The sequence below is a fragment of the Suricata suricatta genome, chromosome 16, assembly GCF_006229205.1.
Source record: "Suricata suricatta isolate VVHF042 chromosome 16, meerkat_22Aug2017_6uvM2_HiC, whole genome shotgun sequence".
Taxonomy (NCBI): domain Eukaryota; kingdom Metazoa; phylum Chordata; class Mammalia; order Carnivora; family Herpestidae; genus Suricata; species Suricata suricatta.
Genome location: NC_043715.1, coordinates 44,956,431 through 44,961,649, shown reverse-complemented (window position 1 = coordinate 44,961,649; position 5,219 = coordinate 44,956,431).

Sequence of the window (5,219 nt, the reverse complement as noted above, 5' to 3'; positions counted from 1 at the left end):
GGGGGAGCATTTTGTGCCATGTTTGCCTCCATTGACAAACTGAGTTCATTAAACTCTTTTAAATATTTTAAGCATCACGTCGGATTTTACCATTTTATTTTTAGAGTGTTTATTTGTTTTGAGAGACAGAGAAAGAGAGAGGGAAGGGCCAAGAGAGAAAGGGAGACAGAGAATCCCAAGCAGGCTCCACACTCTGGGCATGGAGTCCGTAGGGAGGCTGGAGCCTATGAACCATGAGTTAATGTCCTGAGCCGAAGTCGGATTATAAAGTACTGAGCCACCCAAGTGTCCCACAATTAAATTAAATTAAGTTAAATTAATTTAAATTAAACAATATATTTATGTGGCATTTACAGGGATTGTCTCTTGATCAGATGGGGGTCCCCAAAAGTGGGGCGAGGATCCGGTGGAAGCCAGGGGCTTGGAGGTGAAATGATTCACCTGAGACAGAACTAAGGGGACCTAAGTTCATTGAATATGCCCCCGGGAGCAGCGCTCAGCAGAGGGGAGGCTGTCTGCCAGGAGGCAGTGGTCTGGGCCGTATTCAAGGTGAAAGGTGAGGAAGTATGGTGACTTGTAGAATTTTCTTTTCTTTTTTCTTTTTATTAAAAACCATTTTTTAAGGGTTTTTTTTGAGTGAGACAGAGACAGACACAAAGTGTGAGTGGGGGAGTGGCGGAGAGAGAGGAAGGCACAGAATCCGAGCAAGCTCCAGGCTCTGAGCTGCCAGCACAGAGCCCGACAGAGGGCTTAAACCCAGGAACCATGAGATCATGATCTGAGCCAAAGTCCAACGCTTAACTGACTGAGCTAGTCGAGCACCCTGAATTTTCCCTTTCTTGGTCACTGTGCCTGGTTGTAAGTAGCCCATTGGTCAGCTGGGGCCTATGGAGGTTTTGAGGTGAGTCTCCCGATGGGCCCTTTCTACGGCTCAACACTGAAGCCTCTTTGCCTAAAAGCAGTCTCTCCAACAAAATTGCCATGTCAACCTTTTTTTAAAGTTTATTTATTTATTTTGGAAGAGAGACCGCAAGCGGGGAAGAGGCAGAGTCAGAGGGAGGCAGAGACTCTGAAGTAGGCTCTGTGTTGACAGCAGACAGCCCCACGTGGGGCTCAAACTTAGGAGCAATGAGATCATGACCCGAGCCTCAGTTGGAAGCTCAACAGACTGAGCCACCCAGGCACCCTGTTAACTGTTATTTTTTTTTATGTTTATTTATTTTGAGAGAGAGAGAGAGAGAGCATGAGAGCATGAGCTCAAGCAGAGGAGGGGCAGAGAAAGAGGGAGAGAGAGAGAATCCTGAGCAGCCTCCGTACTGAGCATGGAGCCCCACGCAGGGCTTGAACCCACGGACTGTGCGATCGTGACCTGAGGTTTTTTTGCACTTTGTTTGAGTCAGCCTCTGGATAAGGCTACACCCTGTGACTGATTAGTATTATGCAAGTATTTTTTTAAGTTTATTTTATTTTATTTTTGAGAGAGAGAGAGTGCGAGTGAGGGAGGGGCCGAGAGAGAGAGAGAGAGAGAGAGACAGAGAATCCCATGCAGGCTCCGTGCTGTCAGCACACACGACACCCGGACTCAAGGCTCCATCCACCAACTAACTGAACCGTGAGATCCTGACCTGAGCCAAGAGGTGGACGCTGAACGGACTGAGCCTCCCAGGCGCTCCCACCATGTGCCGTTTTCACATGTAAGGTCTGACAAGTTACAGTCACACGGTCCGTGTAGCCGCCCCCACCGTCCAATCTCCAGAACTCTCCTCTTGCAAACCTGAAACTGGACCCGCTAATCCTAACTGCCCAGCCCACACCCCTCCCGGGCCCCGCCCCCAGCCTTCTACTCTGTGTCTCCATAAACTTGACCAGGGGGCCAGGAAGGAATGCAGCCACACGGTGTTTGCCCTTTTGCGACTGGTGAGTGTTCTATGCACAAAGCGACAGAAACATGGATGTAAATACGTGTGTGTTTGTTGAAACCTGCAAAATGTGCCCCGCAAAATACACCCTTTTCGCATAAGGATTATTTTGAATAAATGGCACTTGCAAAACAATAGAAGGAGGGCTTTCTTGCCTCCCACTTGCTGCCTGGAACCCGGATAAAAACACTCGTGTGACAGATACCTACCCCGAGCCCATAGGAGAGTTGAGACCCAGAGAATTCTATGCAAACAGGCCTTGTGAAAGTAACTTTAATCCTCCCTCACCCACCCCGCGTATTAGTTAGTTCCTTTTCCATGATCGCCTCCGTTGCTCAACCTAACCTAAAGCAACGTGAGCTCAGCTCAGGCTTCATTTCCTTACTAGGGCTCCAGCGGGATGTAAAACTTACAAAACCCGTCCATTTGATACATTAGTTCAAGGCCCCGGCTGTTGCCTGGCCTAAACGTGTAGATAACTTGTCTATATTCAAATTTGTCACCCTGACGAGGCCAGGGAACGGACACTGTGCCCGGATCCTGGTGCCTAAGGACTGTACCTTTCTCGGCAAAAGAAATGTGTAGGAAGGAGGTCTCCAAGGCTCGATGGGAAGGCATACGATGTGCCAGTGATGACGCTCTGGGGCGATGGGGGTTCGTGGGGTCCGGAGCCGATGGCCAAGAAAGAATTCTTGAAGACGTCTTTGGTGCAAAAAGGTGATTTTGTTAAAGCACGGGGTCAGGACCCGTGGGCAGGAAGAGCTGTGCTGCAGATGGTGGGGGGGGGTGACCGTTTTATGGAGTAGTGGGGGGGAGATAAAGTCAAGAGAGAGTTTCCAAAGAGATTTTGACATGCTTAAAGTCTTATTGGAGGCCTTGCTATTGTCAAGCTAAGGTTGTTTTTCCCTCTAGCAAAGAATTAACATTAAGACAGTAGGGAGTTCAGGGGTGCCTGGGTGGCTAGTTGGTTAAGCCACCAGGCTCAGGTCATGATCTCAGTCCGTGAGTTCGAGCCCTGCACCAGGCGCTGTGCTGACAGCTCAGAGCCTGGAGCCTGCTTCGGGTTCTGTGTCTCTCCCTCCCTGATTCTCTCTCTTTCTCTCTCTGTGCCTCAAAAATTAAAAAGGGCACCTGGGTGGCTCAGTCAGTTGAGCATCTGACTTCGGCTCAGGTCATGATCTCACAGTTCATGGGTTCGAGCCCCGCATCGGGCTCTGTGCAGACAGCTAGCTCAGAGCCTAGAGCCTGCTTCGGATTCTGTGTCTCTTTCTCTCTCTGCTACTCCCCTGTTCATGCTCTGTCTCTGTCTCTCAAAAGTAAAAAAGACTGGTGGAGACTCATACCAGTTGAACCATTTGGTTTTTGGTCCTTTCTTGGTTTTCAGGCAGTGGGGAGTGTGCAAGGAATATTCTACATGCCCCCCCCCCCCCAGGAGTGGGTGCTGTTAGCCTGCGCTTTGCCCTCAGCTTGCCCCACGCTCCCTCATCACCAGGAATAGCTTCCTGTGTCGTGAAAGGAAGACAGATTCACAGCACTGGGCCTCGCGGGACCCCCCACGAGCTGGCCAGAAGGAGCCGAATGTGGGACAGTGATGGCCCCACAGACAATGCCGTGGATCGAATAGGAAGCCATGAGTTCACAGTGATGTTCTTACTCTGTCAGGGCTGCTAGAACAAAAACACCACCCACCCACCGGGTGGCTCATAAACATCAGGGATTCAGGGAGCCTGGGTGGCTCAGCTGGTTAAGCGTCCGGCTTCGGCTCAGGCCATGGACTCATGGTTCGTGGGTTCAAGCCCCACACCGGGCTCTGAGCTGACAGCTCAGAGCCTGGAGCCTGCTTTGGATTCTGTGTCTCCCTCTCTCTGACCCTCCCCTGTTCCCATTTTCTCTCTCTGTCTCTCAAAAATAAATAAAACACACACACACACACACACAATTTTAAAAACGCCAGCACCAGGAACTCATTTCTCATGGTTCTCAGTGCACGAGGCGGGGGAGTCCCCCCATCAGGCTCTCAGGTGTCCGGTGCCTCCTGCGCGCTCTTTCCTCACAAGACTGAAGGGGCAAAAGGGCTCTGAGGTCCCTTTAGAAGACCACTGACCCCTGCCCGTGAGGGCTCTGCCTACTCTTCTCCCAAGGGCCCCGCCTCCAAATCCCATCCCACTGTGGGGACGGGGTTTTCCCGAGGGAGTCTGGGGGGCCACAAACATTCAGTCTAGAGCAGATGTGCAGGAGAAGGTGGTAGAAATGATCAAAGTGGTTTTTGCAAAATTTCCAAGCACTTCCCACAAAATGCTTCCTGATGACAAAGGACAAATGGGTAACCTTAGGGTGGGGAGGCCTGGGATGTGCCATTAGTCACATGATCCAAGTCCACTCACCGGAGTCGGACCACGCCCAGGGGCCGGGCAGCTGGAGGCTCCTGTGGGTCTGCGGCCAAAGTGCAGCCGCTCTGGCAGGCCCTGAGGAAACAGCCGCCTCCCAGCCTCCCAAGCGTCAAGGTCTTGAAAGACAAAGAAGATTGAGGGGTCATTTCAAACTGAAGGCCCAGGAAAGGGATAAGGCCTGGCACCGAATCAGAGCCAGGTCCTGAACTCCTACTCCTACCACCTCCCCCCTGCCCCGCAGGTCCTGAGGACCACCCTCTCCAAGCACCCTCCTCACCCACTCCCCTCGACACCACAGAGGAATAGCACCCCCTCATCCCACTACTGACACCCCAGATCCCCACCCACAGAAGCAGCTCTGTCCCACCTGAAGGCTGAGGACCCAATCCCTCAGGTGGGGGGGGAGAAAGGGGAGGGGAATGGATCTGGGAGATGGGGAGAGGGGATGGAGGAAAGGAAAGCAAAGGAGAGTGGAGGGGAGGGGAGGTAGGGTAGGGAGGGGAGAAAAGGAGAGAGGAGGAAGGAAGGAAAGGAGAGAAGGAAACAGAGAGAGAGAAGGGAAAGATTGAAGAAGAAGACAAAGTAAGTTGGTCTATTTCTAATCAGGTGTGGAAATGCACTGTTACTTATGACTTGGAAGAATTAATGGACAATGGAAATACTTCAACCATAATACGAGATAAATCCCACAGGCAGCTTAAAATATTTAAGAGAGTTTAATGAACTCAGTTTGTCAATGGAGGCAAACATGGCACAAAATGCTCCCCCTGTGCGGTGATGGGGTTGGGGAATTTTATTCTATCCAGAAATAGAACTGTAAGGTGTCCCAGTGGATTCACGGCTTTAAAAACAGTCAGATTTTAACAGTGGCTTTCTCCTCCTTTGAACGTCCATTTACAACACCAGAGCA